This window comes from Oryctolagus cuniculus, chromosome 1, assembly GCF_051225735.1.
Source record: "Oryctolagus cuniculus isolate XC-2025 breed Fujian yellow rabbit chromosome 1, ASM5122573v1, whole genome shotgun sequence".
Classification (NCBI taxonomy): domain Eukaryota; kingdom Metazoa; phylum Chordata; class Mammalia; order Lagomorpha; family Leporidae; genus Oryctolagus; species Oryctolagus cuniculus.
Window position 1 is genome coordinate 209143780 of NC_142867.1, and position 18319 is coordinate 209162098.

At 43.4% G+C, this 18319-nt stretch overlaps 1 long non-coding RNA gene across 1 annotated transcript in view; it reads right to left on the reverse strand.

Moving 5' to 3' along the window:
• Nucleotides 1-288: 288 nt before the first annotated feature.
• The window catches only part of LOC149128843 (uncharacterized), a 37019-nt gene continuing 18988 nt past the window's right edge, over nt 289-18319 (reverse strand). Inside the window, exon 3 of the long non-coding RNA XR_016224586.1 lies at nt 289-1275. This is a non-coding gene — a long non-coding RNA (uncharacterized LOC149128843). The remainder of the gene's footprint in view (nt 1276-18319) is intronic.

The following is an 18319-nucleotide window of genomic DNA, read 5'->3' on the forward strand; positions in this document are numbered from 1 at the left end:
AGGCCAGAGGCCATGCTCATCTTTCTGCATCACCAGCTCCTGGCACAGTGCCAGTCATATGTTAGGTCAAATCATGTGAAAGGGTCACAATTTTATTTTCTTTGATCTGGGGTGGGGGAGGCAGTTTTATAAATTTTAGAGTAATGTGAAGCTCTAGGCAAATACTGGCCAAATAATTGAATATAAGACAATCAAATACCTACAAATTCTGGTTAAGTATTAAAAAAAAAACACATTAGATCTATCAGGTTTCTGATAACTTGCCTCAATTATCTTTGTACTCTTAAATGTAGAGGCACCATGAGTGCTCCCCAAGAGGTGAAATGTGTCGCTCCCCCTCTTCACAGAGGAACGACACAGGACCCTGCGCTGTTCTTTTGTCTGCTCAGCCCTCCCCGGGTTTGCTGCTGGTTCTTCCCGGGTTTCGGCACCATTATGTCGCTCCCCCTCTTCGTGGAGGAACGACACTAAACCCTGCCTAGGTTTCCTATCCGAATCACGGCCCCATTATCCCTCCTAAGCTTCATATCCGAGTCACGGCACCATTATGTCGCTCCCCCTCTTCACAGAGGAACGACACTAAACCCTGCGCTGTTCTTTTGTCGGCTCGGCCCTCCCCGGGTTTGCTGCTGGTTCTTCCCGGGTTGGCTACCGACCCTTCCACCTCCGTGGAAGGGCGGTTCCCCCTGCCACTTTCCCCACTTCCGCGGGGGAGCAGCACACCGCCGGCCGGCTCTCTCAGGGGCTGCACAGGTGTTCCTTAAGATAGATGTTCCTGGTGCATGTTGTCTCTCTCCTCTTTTATAGTCCTCTTCCACCAATCCCAACTCTGCTACCCACACACCGAGTACGCTGCTCTCCTCCAATCAGGAGCAGGTCCTGCTGTTTATTGGTTGAACTGGAGGCAGCTGCGTAGAAGCTGTTTCCTCCTCTCCCAGCGCCATATTGTGGGAGAGCAGATGCATAAAATAAGTCATAATTCGAGTAACAGTCTAGTCCCAGTTGCTCCCCACAAAATGCATAGCTGTCATACCATTTTCCTGTTTCTGGAGGTTGGCAGTCTCTTCACAGGGAAGATGAGTGACCCAAACAGGTCAAATGCACCCAACAGGTCAAATGTATTAGTTTCTTTTTAGTGTTTTCAGAGGCTGGCAGTATCCTCATGCAACTGATGAGTGGCAGACTCTGGGATGAATGAGATTAACTTCTGGGATGGCAGGTGTCCAGGATGGCTCAGAAGCAGCTGTTGAGCTCTGTCTTTCAGTCCCAGCATCTCTGGATGGCAAGGAACCACAGAGGTCACAGATCTCAACCATCTATCACTTGGAACTGAAAATTAGTATATGCAAAACATTCTAAAAAATCACAAGGTGTGTCCAGAAGAGAGCCTTAAAACATAAAGAGAAAGGAAGGAGATAGCTGGTTCCAGACTCCAGCACTACACAGGTGCACCTGCCAAATGGCTTTGGGCTGCTCTTGATCTGGCCTGCTGTAACAGTGCTAAAATTAAGTGCAAGGTTTGCCAGGTCCACTGGCCACTGGACCCCAGTGACCACTGCTTGGAGCTGCAGAGAGGTCCGAGTTGTTATACAAGGGACAGGTTGTTCAGAATGTTCTGAAGGGAAAAAACACCAGAGAAATTCTATCCATGCGACATGCATCTGCTCGGGTTCTGGCCCTCCTCTCCCTCTCTGTTCCTGCTCCTTGTTCCTGAGCTCCCGTGTCCTCTCCTGCCCCTTGTGCTTGGTTACCTTGTGACACAACTCATTTCCAGCCGGGATCCTGTCTCTCTGCCAGCCCCCGGAATGGGGAACAGGGAAAATGAGCTAAGAAGAGCGGTAGCATTACAGTCTCCCTCAGTTCAACCTCACAATAAAATGCTATGAGGTAAGGATTGTTATTCTCCTACGAAAGATGAGGAAATGGTGAACCAGAAGTTGTGTCATTTGCATCAAGTCACAGAGCTACTAAGGGATGAAAGCAGAATTAAAACCCGGATGGGTCAGACTCCAAAGTCCACGCTCTCCAACATGCTACACTGCCTCTCTATGATTCCTTTCCACCTCTTCTTGAGTCTCATTAGTTGAGGCCCCACCCCTGATATTCATTCTGACTCCTACTTCAGCCTACAGTTCATTCCATCACCTCCAGCAAGCTCCCTTCTCCCAGACTCCAACCAGCTCAAAATGCCTCCTCTACTAGAAGAGCTGCCAACCACTTGGAATCAATAAATGAGGTGAGAATTCTCCTGCTCTCACCTCACCTGCCCTTCATGGGTCTCTATGGATACAAGAAAGGATTCAAATACCTCCACATGACCCGAATGCCCTAAAGTGCAGCCTGTACAAGTGCCTCTGGGCACATAGCTCACCTAGCCTTCCTATTTTCTCCTTCTTTTAGCATGTTTCAGCCACACTAAATCTCTTCCCTGAACAAGCCTTCTCCAAGACTAAGTAGCCAACAAATTGACCTACAGTATTTATTGTAATAATATGGAGACTTTTTATTAAGTTGGTGTCTGGTGCTAAAATTTTTTTTCTGGACAGGACCATATTCACTGAGAAATTCCTTAAAAATCCCCACTGGGGAGAAGGCATTTGGCCTGCCAGTTAACACCACTTGGTATGTTCACATCCCACATCAGAGTACCTTGATTCAAGTCCCAACTCCTCGCCTGATTTCAGCTTCCTGATAATGCACCCATGAGAAGTAGCAGATATGGCTCAAGGACGTGGGTCCTTGCTGCCGCTCACATTGGAGACCCAGACTGAGTTCATGACTCCTGGCCCAGCCCTGGCTGCTGTGGGTATCTGGGGAATAAAGTAGCCAATGAGGTCTTGATCTCTCAGTCTCTTTCTCTCTCCCAAACCATCAAACAATAAGTTTTTCAAATCAGTGCAGAAAGTGAAGTCTTAAACATCGCAAGTGTGGGGAGTTTGCAGCAGGGCTCTACAGAAGTAGAGGCTGAGATGAAGTGTAGAGCAAGATGTTTACTTCAAAAAAAATTATCTATTAGAAACGCAGAGTTGCAGAGAGAGATTGATCTGCCATCTGCTGGATCACTCCCTAAATGGCTACAATGGTCTGCACTGGGCCAGCAGAAGCCAGGAGCCAGGAATTCCATCTTGGCCTCACACATGGATGGTGGGAGCCCAGCAATTGGGCCATCTTCTATTGCTTTCCCCCGCACATTAGCAAGGAGCTGGATTGAAAATGGAACAGCCAGTACTTGAATTGGCACTTCGATATGGTATGCTGGTGTTGTAGGCAGCAGTTTAACTAACTGAGCCACAACCCCAGGCCCAAGATGTTTATTATCAATTATTTTCATTATTAATTATTATTAACTGATAAATGAATAAACTGGAATCTGAATTTTTACCATATTTTGGAACATAATTCACCCATGTAAAGGAATGAAGTACTGATATATACTACACATGGATAAACCTTGAAACCACTATGCTAAGTGAAAGGAAGTAGTCAAAAGTAACCCCATATTATATGACTACATTTATATGAAACACCCATACTAGGCAAATCTAGAGACAGATAGATTAAGAGGCTGGGGGAGGAAGGAAGGGAGTGACTACTAATGGGTACGTGGTTTCTTTGATGGGCAGAGCAAATATTCTGGAATTGGATGGTGGTGATGGAGGTCCAACTTCTTGATTATGTTAAAAACCTCTCAGCTGTAAACTTTAAAGGGGGATATTTTGTGGTATAAAATTATATCTCAATAAAACTGTTATAAAAAAAAACATTTTAAAAGGTGTTTGTCAGGCATAAGTATCTGTGAAAAGAGGAGGAATTGAGTAGAGGCATAACAAAGCCTCAGTTAACCAGGCTAGGAGCTCCGAAGCAAGCAGCACCTGTCAGAGGGGCTCATTTAGGCCAAAGTGGCTCAGCCTCTGTGTCTCCATCCTGCTCAGTCATTGGAGGAGGGCTGCCCCAGAAACGATATGACCTCAGGCATGGCCACCTTTGCTGCTTGAACAGACCCTGAAGGAACTGACAACTGGAGGCTACCTGCTGACCCACTCCCTGCAGATAGGCAACAAGTCCTTCTTAAATGGGGATGTACATTTAAATATCCTGAGGACCACTAGGCAAGGAATGTGACAGTGTTCCTGAAAGGAAAGAGAAGTTGACAGGAGAAAATTAGAGCACAAGAGACAGAGCCCAGAAGAAGCTAGGAAGCTGCACATTGTGTCCTGGGACCCACCTCAAATAACTCCCCATCTTCACTCACGTTAAGGCACAGAGTGCAGACTCTCCACATTTTGTCCAAATCAGTAATTCTGTTTCAACACTCCACCTGTTACCTTTTAGGCTCTCATTTCTCCCAGAGCTTCTAATAGCTGGAGTGGTTATGCAACAAAATCCTTTGTAAAGGTTTAGGAGAAAAGAACACTACCTTTGTCCTCCTCTTCACAAATATATTCAAAGATGTTAAGGTATAATTTATGAATTAGGGTCCATAGTATGTTTAAGATCTATAGAATCATCAAGAAGAGTAGTGAGGGAAAAACATTACTGTTTAGTGTCAGGTGCTTGGTTTATTCACTTTTCATAAAAATCACATCTGGATACTGGAAGAAAGACTGTATTTCACACACTGCATCTGGTTAAGACAAGAGTAATAGGGAAACCAGCAGGAAGAAACGCAAACAATAAAGCCAAGATGCTTTCCATATATCATCCCATGTAGCCCTCTCAACAACTCCCTAAAGTAGGAAGGGCAGAGTTATTATTATAATTTCATTTTATAGTTGAGTCAACTGATGTTCAGAGTTTAAATGATTGACTCAAGTTTACAGAGCCACTAAGCAACAATACAAAGACTTGTGCACCGAGCTGGTAACTTCAAATGCAATACTCTGCCTGACCCTATCAAACTATAGAGCAAACTCCATCACCTCCCTATCCTTGGTGGCCAGAGAGGCAACTGTGAGTGGAGAGAAATATGCTCCACAGCCCACATGCATGAGTTAACAACCATCTGAGGACTGTATTTTATTAATGAGTGTGGCTTTCAGCCAACAAATAGGGCAAACAAAACTACCTCTAGAACACTCCAGAGATGCAAGAATGCATTTGTGTGTGGCCATGAAGAAGTTAAAAAGTAAAATTCCAGATAGGGAACCAGTAACCATTTTTAACTCCAGCTGTGACAACAAAAATAATTTATTTTTATTATTTTATTGATTTATTCGAGGGACAGAATTCCCATTTGTTGGTTCACTCCCTAAATGCCCACATAGCTAGGGCCTTGGTGGAAGCTGGGAGATAAGAATTCAATCCTACATAGGTAGCTGGACTCTAATTACTTGAAACATCATCATTACTTCCCAGGGTCTGCATTAGCAGGAGGCTGGAATCAGGAGCTAGAGCCAGGAATCGAAGTCAGCACCCTGATAGAAGGACACCTTAACCACTAGGCTAAATGCCTACCCCACAAGAAGAATTTAAGAGAAAAGATAAAGAAAGAAATTATCAGATATAGTCTCCTGAGAGCAGGTTAGCACTCAGCCCAAGAGTTTCTCTTCCCCAAAAAAAGTCACTTCAGCAACATTGGGAAATCCAGGACACCCATGAGCAGTGATGGTGGACATTTTTACAGAACTGGAGCCATGTGATACCTCTACCTTCAATATGAGTTTGCAGAGTTAGCAATGAAGGGACAAAAAGATATTTAAGAAACTCTGACTCAACCAAGTTAAATGGACTTCTTTATTCCAGGATTTCCCAAGAGGGGAATAGCTTATACAGCAATTTTAAGAAATGGCGAGTTCTAGCAATAAAACACATTTGATGTCATCTGTAACACTGCAGAGAGAAACTGATCATTCTAGACCACTAGTTCTGGTATGACAAATAACATGGCATGTTTGTCTTCATTTCTACCTCTTGCCTCTGGGGCAAGCATGACGAATCACTGCCCTCTTTGCCACTGACGCCAGCATCACAGTTTTTAAAACAGCACCCTAAAAGGCTACTACTGGTTAATCATAAATACATTATCAGCTTTGAAACAGAAAACGGCTTCAATAAACATGCAGAGGGTAAATATGTAAGCTGGATATTTCTCAGGACACAACAGATAAAAACGATTACAAAACAGAAAGATCTGCTCCCTTCTAGACGAGGAATTAAGGGCTAGGGAGTGGAGCTGGTATGTCATTGGATCCCCAGCATCTAGCACAGTGTCTGAGAGATGGCTGATGCTGCATATATTTGGTGAATAAATGAATTAACAGCCAAGTCACATGGTAGGGATGCTTTTACACACTCCGTAGTTACTACACAAGTATATTAGCTATTAAGACAGTTGTATGTGGGGCTGGTGTTGTGGTGCAGCAGGTAAAGCTGCTGCCTACCTGGGCTGGTATTCCACGTGGGTGCCAATTCATGGACCCACTACTCTAGTTCCCATCCAGTTCCCTCCTAATGGCCTGGAAAAAGCAGAGGAAGATGGCTCAAATGTTCAGGCCCCTAATACCCACATGGGAGACCCAGACGAACTCCTGGCTTCAGTCTGGCCCAGAACTGGTCATTGCAGCCAACTGGGGAGGGAATAAATAAATAAATCTTTTTTAAAAATTGTATGTAATAATTCCCTCTTATGGGTTTTTTTTAGCATTTATTTATTTGAAAGAGTTAGAGAATTAGAGAGAGAAAGAAGAGAGAGAGAGAGAGAGAGAGAGAGAGAGAGAGAGAGAGGTCTTCCATCTGCTAATTCACTCCCCAAATGGCCACAACAGCTGGAGCTGAGCCAATCTGAAGTCATGAACCTGGAGCTTCTTCAGGGTCTCCCACATGGATACAGGGATTCAAACACTTGGACCATAATCTGCTGCTTTTTGAAGCACATTTGTAGGGAGCTGGATTGGAAGTGGAACAGCCGGGACTCAAATCAGTATCCTTATGGGATGCCAGCACTGCAGATGGTGGCTTAACCCACTATGCCACAGTACTGGCCCCTTCAGCTTATTTTCAGCTATTTTTCCTACTATTTCTATAAGGACCCTCATCCAGTATGATTTAAAGAAACACCAGGAACCACAGAGAAAATAAAATGAACAGACCTCACTTTGCTACTCCACACTTCTTTGCTTTAGAGCCTGGAGAAAATTATGGGACCTCTGCAAGCTTCAGTATCTTCATTTGTAAAAAGAAGATGATAATATCTACTTTGTATGGCTTTTCTATCATTTCAATATTTGTGTCCCCCAAAAATTCATGTTGCAAACCCCAATGTGGGATCACATGAGACCTCTAAGAGGTGCCTGGTGAGCAGAGCTCTCCTGCATGGATTAGTGCCCTTATAAAAGTAGCCAAAAGAAGCCCCATCAGCCCTTCTGTCAACTGTCAAGGGGTACACACAGCAAACACCATCCATGTAGAAGGGGCCTCCCCAGAGTCTGAATCTGCTGGTAGCTCAATCCTAGACTTCCCAGACTCCAGAACAGTGTGCAATAAATTTCTTTTGCTTATAAATTACCCAAGCTAAGGTATTTTGTTATAAGCAGCAGGAATGGATGAAGGTTGTTATGAGGATTAGGGATTTATTATGCAAAGTACTTCATATAATTCCTGGTTTCTTTTCTGTATATGCCTCTCCTTGTTTCCAAAAGGATTTAAAGTGGCTTAAAAAGTTGCCTACAATGAAGTAAGGGAGTTTAAAATAAAGAGACAAAAATTTCAGTGCAAAAAGAAACAGAAGATATTTAGGGGCCAGCAGTAGGTTAATCCTCCTCCGCCTGCGGCACCAGCATCCCATATGGGCGCCAGTTCTAGGCCCGGCTGCTCCTCTTCCAGTCCAGCTCTCTGCTTTTGCCTGGGAAAGCAGTGGCAGATAGCCCAAGTGCTTGGGCCCCTGCACCCACGTGGGAGACTAGGAAGAAGCACCTGGCTCCCGGCTTTGGATAAACACAGCTCCAGCCACTGCAGCCACATGGGGAGTGAACCAATGGAAGGAAGACCTTTCTCTCTGTCTCTCTCTCTCTCACTGTCTGTAACTGTTTCTCATTGTCTGTAACTCTACCTGTCAAATGAATAAATAAATAAAATCTTTTAAAAATTTTTAAAAAAATAAAAAAATATTTAAAAGTAGAATAAGCAAGGAATGAGCTACAGCATCTTTCTTGTAGTAGGCATACAGTAAAATGTTGGTGAACAGTTTGTACCGATTACACTAGTCCTCAATGTTAATGTTGTCATCTCTTACTGGAGAATTCCATTTACCTTTCAAGTGCACATCTAGGGAACAGCCCTCTCAGATAGTAAACATAATGTAAAATCTCAAAAATTAAAGCAGAGTGGTATAGGTACATGAATAGATAGACCAATAGATCAGAATAGAGCAAGCATAAGAGATTTTAGTATATGACAAAGTTGCATACATATATGCATAAAACATCTGATAATGATATGAAGTTTGATACTCATATATGATAAAGTAACAAGATTTTGAAAACCTCAAATATAGATGCAGAAATTAAGACTAGGAGAGGTTAAGTAACTTGCCAAATTCACAGCATTAAATTACAGAACTGTGCTTTGGATATAAGATTCTGATTCCAGAGTTCTTTTTATCAGCCACCAAATGATAATATTAAGTTTTAAATGGAGGGCCAGCATTGTGGTGTAAAGTTAAGCCATTGTCTGTATTCCATAAGTGTGTCAGTTGGAGTCCCAGTTGTTTCACTCCTGATCCAGCTCTCTGCTAATGGCCTAGGGAAAGCATTGGAATATGCCCCGGGTGTTTAGACCCCTGACACTCACATGGGAGAACTGGATGAAGCTCCTGGCTTTGACCTAGCCATTGTGGCCTCCTGAGGAGTGAGCCAGCAAATGGAAGAGCCCCCTGTCTCTCCCTCTAACTCTTTTTTTTTTTTAAGATTTATTTATTTATTTGATAATCAAAGTTACACAAAGGAGGAGAGGCAGAGAGAGAGAGAGAGGTCTTCCATTGGATGGTTCACTCCCCATTTGGTTGTAACGGCCGGAGCTGTGCCGATCCGAAGCCAGGAGCCAAGAGCTTCCTCCAGGTCTCCCATGCAGGTGCAGGGGCCCAAAGACTTGGCCATCTTCTACTGCTTTCCCAGGCCATAGCAGAAAGCTGGAGCAGAAGTGGAGCATCGGGGGCTCAAACCGGCGCCCATATGGGATGCTGGCGGTTCAGGCCAAGGCATTAACCTGCTGTGCCACAGCGCCGGCCCCTAACTCTTTCAAAATAAATAAATCTTTCCAAAAAAATACAATGTGCACACTAATAAGTATAATATGCTATGTTTGGAAAGAAATTTAAAATTTATGCTTGCTTGTATATGCATACGGAAATTCCAGAAGGGCATTCAAGAAACTAATAGCAGTAGTTACATTGGGAGAACACAGGATGAGCAAATGAGTAATGGGGGTTAAAGTATATGTATGAAACATATATGTACTATATTAATGAGACCTAAAATTAAAATGCAAAAGCAGGCCGGCGCCGTGGCTCACTAGGCTAATCCTCTGCCTGCAGCACCAGCGCCCCAGGTTCTAGTCCTGGTCGGGGTGCTGGATTCTGTCCTGGCTGCTCCTCTTCCAGTCCAGCTCTCTGCTGTGGCCCAGGAAGGCAGTGGAGGATGGCCCAAGTCCTTGGGCCCTGTACCCACAGGGGAGACCAGGAGGAAGCACCTGACTCCTGGCTTTGGGTCAGCGCACCGGCCGTAGCAGCCACTTGGGGGGTGAACCAATGGAAGGAAGACCTTTCTCTCTGTCTCTCTCTCTCACTGTCTAACTCTGCCTGTCAAAAAAAAAATGCAAAAGCAAAAAGCAAATTATTGTCCTAAGCAAATGTTTCTTGACTTCCCCCACTCCTGTATCTCTAGCACAAAGTGCAGTCCCTGGCCGCGCACCAAGAAGTAATGAGGCAAAAGAGAAGTGGTGCAGACCAGCCACATTTAGTAGTACTAGATGCTCTGCAAAGAGGAATTGACTGGGCCTTTCATGTAATAGTGGGAGTTTGAAGAGGAAGTGAAGAGGTAGGAAAATACAACAACTCGTGCAGAAAAGGTGTCTTCAACCCAACTAAGGCAAAAGGGGAACGAGGGTTCCAGGGCCAGTGCTAATCAGGGGTAATGACGGAAGGGGAACACAGGGCTGAGGAAATGCTGACAAGTGTGCCTGGCCCTGGGAGGGCAAGAAACAGAACATGCAACTAAGACCCCCAGAAGGCACTGCTGCCAGCCCAGGAGATTCACCCAAAGATGCTCCACCCTCTGACTACTGAAAATGGAGCAAGGGCACAGGAAACATCAGCATTGGAGGAGACTCACAGATAGCATAGGCCAGGCACGCATCTGGTCTGTTGCTTTCTGTTCCTTTAAATTCTGTACTCACTCATCTGAGAGCTGGAGGAAGAACCACACTGGGTCAGGGGTGTGTTTTCCCCAGCAGGGTAAGTGCTGGAATCCATACGCAGGTGACTCGTCCCTCTCCAGTCAGATCATCCCACCCTTTACAAAGCTGTGCTTCTGTGGACAGTGAGGCTATCCTTACTATGACTCACAGGAAGATCATTCATTATTCCATTGTGTCTATCATCAAAACTGCCCAGATTCAATAGTTCGTATTTTAGAGATTCATACCAGATCAGATTTAATTGACATGAAATAATGTTGGGATTTACTTTAAAATAACCTAGAAGGAGGAGAGAAGGATGGCATGTGTGATAAAATAAGATTGGTATTGTGTGGATAACTTTTGAAGCCATATGTGGCTACATCAGGTTTATCACAAAGTTTTCTCTACATTTTTGTATATCAGTATGCCTGAAATGTTAACAGAGGCAGGCACTGTGATGCAGATTAAGCTATGCTTGGAATACCTGCATCCCATATCCCAGCACCTGGTTTGAATCCTAGATACTCCATGCTTTTGAGCCTGCTTTCTGCTAATGTGTCTGGGGAGCAGTGGATGTGGGCCCAAGTACTTGGGTTCCTGTCACCCATGCAGGAGACCTTGATGGAGTTCCTGGCTCCTGGCTTCAGCCTGGCCTACCTCTGTCTATTGCAGGTATTTAAAGAGTGAATCATTGGATGAAAGATCTCTCTCTTCTTTCTGTCACTCTGCCTTTCAAACAAATAAGCAAATCTTGTTAAAATGTTAGTTAAAAAAAAAAGCACTTATTGTTTTAAGCATTGACTCAGTACTTCAAGTAACCAAAGATTGTATTTTATGGAATTTATGTTAATCCACATGATTTTTCAGAATTTTGCATCATCAACATGTTAAGATAAATTATTCTGGGACACTATATCCTCTATTTTATTGGTCTTTCTGGATAATGTGATTACTGTTTGTTTTTTTTTTTTTTCTTTACGCTATTCTATATTTTCAGAAGTTTTTGGATGAGCATCCACTTTATGATTTGGAAAAGAAATATATTTATTAGCAATATGAACTCATGAGGTTTTATTTTATAAAATGGATTATGTCATGATGCATTACAATAAAATTTGAAATTTTACAGGTGACAGGAAGGCATTTATTTCTACCCTCCAAAGAGTAATGATGTGTAAAAAGAAAAAGCGTGGATTGTCCAAGGTAGTCCTTAAGGAGAGAATGTGCTTTACATTAACAAGGCTTCCCCCTAAGAGGCAAGCCAGTTAAACTCAAAAAGCAAAATCCTGGATAAATACAGGAAGTGTTTGCAGAAAGACATTTTATTGCATTGTCTTGGCCCTAAATGTCATTAGCAAATATTGCAAAGTAATGAAGGAGGCCATTAACAAGAAGGTAGAAAGGTCTTCCATCGCTAAGGAAGAAATTCTGCCATCTTAATTATATTCTGCCACCTAGTGACAAGGGAACATTAACATACTTGCTTAGCCAGGCTCCAACAGCAGAGAGGGCTGTCCTCCACCACCTGAACACCACAGTCACGCCTGACCACTCCGGAACAAGCGTGATCCTCTCTGCTTCTGCTCCCAATTCTAGGGGACATTGTAAATATGGTCCAAAGCCACAGAGCTGTTCACTGTGTGGCCAAGACATCCCATGCTCTGCAACTCAGCACAGTCCACCAGCCCCTTTGCTACCTCTTGTCCATTGCTAAGAGATTCCAGGGGAAATAGCAAGATTAAAAAAGAGCACAGCTGTCACTGAACATTTTAATCCGAAAGTTTCACTGCAAGCAGAAAGAAGAGTAAACACAGAGATGTCCTTCCTGTGAAGTGGGATTTTTTTTTTTTTAAGATTTATTTATTTATTTCAAAGGCAGAGTTAGAGAAGGAGAGAGAGGGACAGACACAGAAAAAAAATCTTCCATGGTTCACTACCCAAATGGCCAATCTGGGGCCCACATAGAAGTAAACCTATTGCCAAAGCTGTTTTTCTCTTCAGAAAGTAGCCTGTATCTCTCTACACAAAGTGATGTACCACAAAGTAGGGTTGAAACTATTCTGAACTAGAAAACAGCCAAAGCAGATGTCAACAGTAATCTCAATGCTTGTTAAAAACACTCAATAATATATCAGTGAATCACATGTTTTTTTCAATAGGTATGACAAGATTAATTAATCCCAGGAAAACTAAATGACTATACTTACTAGTAAGATTTGGGTTCTGTTTCATTGTAATTGTCATTTTTATTTTATTTCATTATTTATTCAAATCAGTTGAATTTGGGAAAATATCTACCAATGATCGTGACGTTAGCTTTGGAAAAATTTGTATAAAAAGCACTGACAGGGTCTGGTGCTGTGGTGCAGTACCAGCATCCCATATGAGCACCAGTACAAGTCCTGGCTGCTCCACTTCCAATCCAGCTCTCTCCGAGGCCTGGGAAAGCAGTAGATGATGGCCCAGGTCCTTGGGTCCCTGCACCCAGGTGAGAGATCCAGAAGAAGCTCCTTGCTTCAGGTGGGCTCAGCTCCGGCTGTTGCAGCCACCTGGGGAATGAACCATCGGATGGAAGACTTCTCTCCCTTTCTCTCTCTCTGCCTCTGCCTCTCTGTAACTCTGCCTTTCAAATAAATAAATAAATCTTTAAAGAAAAAAAGCACTGGGGGCCAGCACTGTGGCTCACTTGGCTAATCCTGTGCCTGCGGTGCCAGCATCCCATATGGGCGCCAGGTTCTAGTCCCGGTTGCTCCTCTTCCAGTCCAGCTCTCTGCTGTGGCCCGGGAGGGCAGTGGAGGATGGCCCAGGTGCTTGGGCCCCTGCACCCACATGGGAGACTAGGAGAAAGCACCTGGCTCCTGGCTCCTGGCTTTGGGCTGGTGCAGTGCTGGCCATGGCAACCATTTGGGAAATGAACACAATGGAAGGAGGACCTTTCTCTATCTCTCTCTCTCTCTCTCACTGTCTATTACTCTACCTGTCAAAATAAAAAATAAAAAGAAAATAGTAAAGAAAAAAGGCACTGACAAAGGCTAACTACTCAGAACCAATTAGCGAGGCCATTCTTGGGCCATGACATTGAAACCACAACACTGGAACCCAGGAGAACACTTATCCTCCTGTTCTGGATGGGCAACCGTCTATTTTTACTTACAGTTTGAGATCCTTAGGAAATGAAACTATTTACATCAATCCTAAGTTCTTGAAGGGTATTAAAATGCAAGTTTTGTTGGAGAATTGATGATGTAGTATCTTTATTGAGTTTGTGCTACTTAGCAGCACAAGCCAATAAAGGATCAATAAAGTCTACAGTCATATTGTTCTCATCAGATTTCTGCAAAGATCATTCTGCACAGTGATCAATAGCATTACCACTTCTGGGATTTTCTTTCCCTTTGCTAGTGTGGCATCCCTTGAGTTTCCTGCATAATAAGAGACAAAAACAATCTGGCTCACAGAATCATAATAATTTTTTCAACTTTGTGAGAGCCCCTCGTGTCATGTAATTGACAATGTGACCTCTCAAACCCAAGTTTAAATTCAAGATACACACACACACACACACACACAGCATCATCTACAGATTTGAGCTTTTCTAGCAGGCTCCAGGTACTAATTTTTGAGGATCTCATCTAATTATTTACATTCTTGTGAGATCTTGGCATATTGCAGCCTGTTATTAATATTTATAAACATTGTAAAATTACCCAATTGGAACTTGGTGTTCTCTGTGTTGGCGTTAGGTATTACTTAAATATGTTTAATAGTGAGCAACAGTGAATACCAAAATCTGTATCTCAAATTTTTGGAAATTAAAGAATGTCAAATTGAATTACTTAGTGCAACTACCAGATACAGAGAAATTCTAATTAATATAGGGTAACTTTATGCATTAATGTCATATATACACAGAGAGAGAATATAAAGTTATAAATGTTCTGTGGGTTGGGATATAATTGCAAACTTCTGTTTCTTAAACTGAGTACAATTCACCCAAAATCCTTTAGAAAGTTTTATGTATCTCACCTCCAACAAATAATATGGTAAATATGCCTAAAATTCACTTTTGTATATGTAAAATCATGGCCTAAAATCTCAGGCAAGCAGTTTCTTTAGAACGAGGTTGTTACAAAGCCTGAAGACAAATACAGCAAACCACAGAAATAAAAATGGAGTTTTGAGGACTTGAGGTTTCCCTTCATAAAAATCTAGTGGAGTTGGCTTTTTTATACAGAATTTTTAAATATTTATTTCCTTGAAGAGAGAAAGAGCACTGGCATCCACTGATTCACTGTCCAAATATCTACAATGGCCAAATGTATGCTAGGCAAAAGCCTGGAGCTGATATTTTAACACAGGTCTCCACATGAATGGCAAGAACTAAACTGCTTGAGCCATGACTTGCTAACTCCCAGGGTACACACCAGCAGGAAGTGCTGGGTCTCTAACCCAGGCACTTTGATATGGGTTGCAGGCAACCCAACTACTAAGCTGAACACTTGCCCTGGCTTTTTTTTTAGTATATGCAAATTGAATTGTATTTGAGGAGTTAATAATGAAAAAGTTTGGGGCCTGTGTTGTGGCACATTGGGGTTAGGCTGCCACCCGTGATGCTGGCATCCCAAATGGGTGCCAGTTTGTGTCCAAGATGCTCTACTTCTGACCCAGCTCCCTGCTAATATACCTGAAAAAAAGCAGCAAAATATAGCCCAAATACTTGGATCCCTGACACCCACAGGGGAGACCCAGATGAAGTTCACACTTCCTGGCTTTAGCCTGGCCCAGCCACAGCCATTGCAGCCATTTGGGGAGTGAACCAGCAATCCAAAATCAATCAATCAATCAATCTCTCTCTCTCTCTCTCTCAATCTCTCTCTCCATAACTCTGCCTTTCAAATAAATAACTAAACCTTTATTTTTAAAAATGAAGAAATTTGATAAGAATCAGAAATCACCACCAACAACAGACTTGGAAAAACACAGAAAGTAAAACTTTATACAGAGCTTTAAAAAGGATTTTTTTTTTTTTTTTTTTTGACAGGCAGAGTGGACAATGAGAGAGAGAGACAGAGAGAAAGGTCTTCCTTTGCCGTTGGTTCACCCTCCAATGGCCGCCGCGGCCGGCGCACGGAGCTGATCTGAAGCCAGGAGCCAGGTGCCTCTCCTGGTCTCCCATGGGGTGCAGGACCCAAGCACTTGGGCCATCCTCCACTGCACTCCCGGGCCACAGCAGAGAGCTGGCCTGGAAGAGGGGCAACCGGGACAGAATCCGGTGCCCCGACTGGGACTAGAACCCTGTGTGCCAGCGCCGCAAGGCGGAGGATTAGTCTATTGAGCCACGGCACCAGCCTTAAGAAGGATTTAAAAGGAATAACTACCAGACTTTGCCAAAAAATTAATGTAGGTTCTAGAAACGCTGAGATAGTTAAGAGGAATGATTCTTCTAGGCATCAGTTGAAATCTTTAACATCCCCATAATTATGTTCATTATAGATTCAAGTCCAAATTCAAAGATTCTAGAACTCAAGATACTCTATTTTCAATGGCTGTATCATTTAGAGTGGGGGAGGTTTTATGGTAGTAACAAACACCTCAACATTTCTGTGTCTTAACAAAGCTTTTTCCCCAATTACATGAAAAACAGTAGGTAGGTGGGGTTGGAGGTGGTCTCAGTTCATCATAATTACTCAGAGACTTCATCTAATGTGTGCTTCCACAATGTGTAGAGCAGCAAGAAGGAAACACCAGAGTCGCACATCAGCTCTCAAAGATTCTGTCTGAAAGTGGCACATGTCACTTCCACTTCCTTTCTATTTGTCAAAGGAATGTAAAATGGTTATGTCCCATGTCAAAGAGAAAGATGACTGACAAGGGAACTACAATCACAGAAAGCAGTTCTAATGACTACCACAATTGATGTGAGCAATGAATATATTAATTTCCAATCCAGGTTCTTACCCACCTACAGAGGTAATAACACTAAGCAGAGACTAGCATTGTGTGCAAACAGGAACGGCACTTATTTAACAGGGAATAAACATGCATTCTTGGGGGGGGGGGACACCCCACATAGAGAAATACCCAACATGAGAGTTCCAAAGAGTTGCCCATAAAGAAAGAAAGGAAAAACCTAAAAATAGTTACCTGTGAGTATGGGAGAGGTCTGTTTCAGAGCGTCTGTGGCAGAAAGGGAAAACGAGAGCAATATATCCAGGTGCATGCTGCAGTGGAAAGAGAGTTCTTTCCTGCCTTCTCCCTCTTTTTGTAAGGAACAGGATGGTATCCCAATTGAATATACGAACAGGGTGGGATGTGAGCATGTGCCCTGATCCCAGATGTGACAAATACATTCTGGGGAGGTGAGGAGGTGAGCATATCAAACTGATAGTTAAAGAGACAGCAATTTGCAGGGATAGAAGAGTTCCAGCTCACCTAAACTTTAACTAACTGCCTAGTTACATCATATCACAATGACAATGAAGATATAATTAAGATTTAAGTGTGATGACTCCTTGAGTCTCTTCCCACTGCTTACATTTCCACTATGTAGCATTCTTTGTAAAAATCTCTTTGCAGGGACTAAGGACTTTTGATCCCATAAAAAGCTCATAAACACAGATAAAATCTGAATGCCAGTTAAACATTCTAGGGAATCCCATACTGAAGGGGTAGATATTAGTCAGGGGATTCTTTAAGTTCCTAAAGAAAGAAATCCAGCGTGGTCAAAAACCAATTGTAACCAAAATTCAGAAAGAGCTGTGGTGGACTGGGCTTTCCGGTGAGACCAGATCTGGATCTTCAGTACTGGTGCCCTCCTCTTAGCCACCATTTCCTCTGTTTTTCATCTGTATCCCAGCATCTCCTTCTCAAGCTGGCTTCTTCTAATAGGGAAATGTAAGGGAAACATGGCCCCAGGGAGCCCTAAGTGTGGGGAGCAACTCGGACTAGACTAAGTTACTGGAATTAAGACTTATTCTATGCATCTGCTCTCCCACAATATGGCGCTGGGAGAGGAGGAAACAGCTTCTACACAGCTGCCTCCAGTTCAACCAATAAACAGCAGGACCTGCTCCTGATTGGAGGAGAGCAGCGTACTCGGCATGTGGATAGCAGAGTTGGGGTTGGTGGAAGAGGACTATAAAGGAGGAGAGAGACAACATGCACCAGGAACATCTATCTGAAGGAACACCTGAGCAGCCCCCAAGAGAGCTGGCCGGCGGTGTGCCGCTCCCCCGCGGAAGTGGGGAAAGTGGCAGGGGGAACCGCCCTTCCACGGAGGTGAAAGGACAGCAGCCAACCCGGGAAGAACCAGCAGCAAACCCGGGGAGGGCCGAGCAGACAAAAGAACAGTGCAGGGTCCTGTGTCGTTCCTCCGTGAAGAGGGGGAGCGACACCCTGTTGGCCAATTCCTTCATGAAACCCTCTCTTCTCTTGCCTGCTATGACACAGAAATATCACAGGTCTCTGGCTGAGGCTAAGAAGCTCATTAGATTCATTGCTATTGTTATCACAGAACATCTCTTGGATACTTCATGAGCTGCACACACTAGGAACCAGTAGTTTAGAATATTGCTATTCTGATCCTGAGAGTAGAACTCAAGTGGAAAATTTGCTCAGCCTGATCCTGGATATATCATCTTTCCACATCTAAATTCTAACCAGACAGCTCTAGTCTACTTTTCTCTTGAACCTTCTTACTCTGCTAAGAAATATCCGTAGTTCCTTGAGCTCATTGAGTTAAATACACACTTCCCAAGTTCTCCCCAAGACTGTCTTGAATTACTTTTCCAAGAAGTTTTCCTATTTTTAATACCCAAATACATGTGAAAACCTTCTCATAGAAGACTCAAGTTCATAAATAAATGGAGAAAGCAGTGACAGCTCCCCTTTAGTCTCCCACTCTCCCCTCTCCAGAGGCAGCCACTCT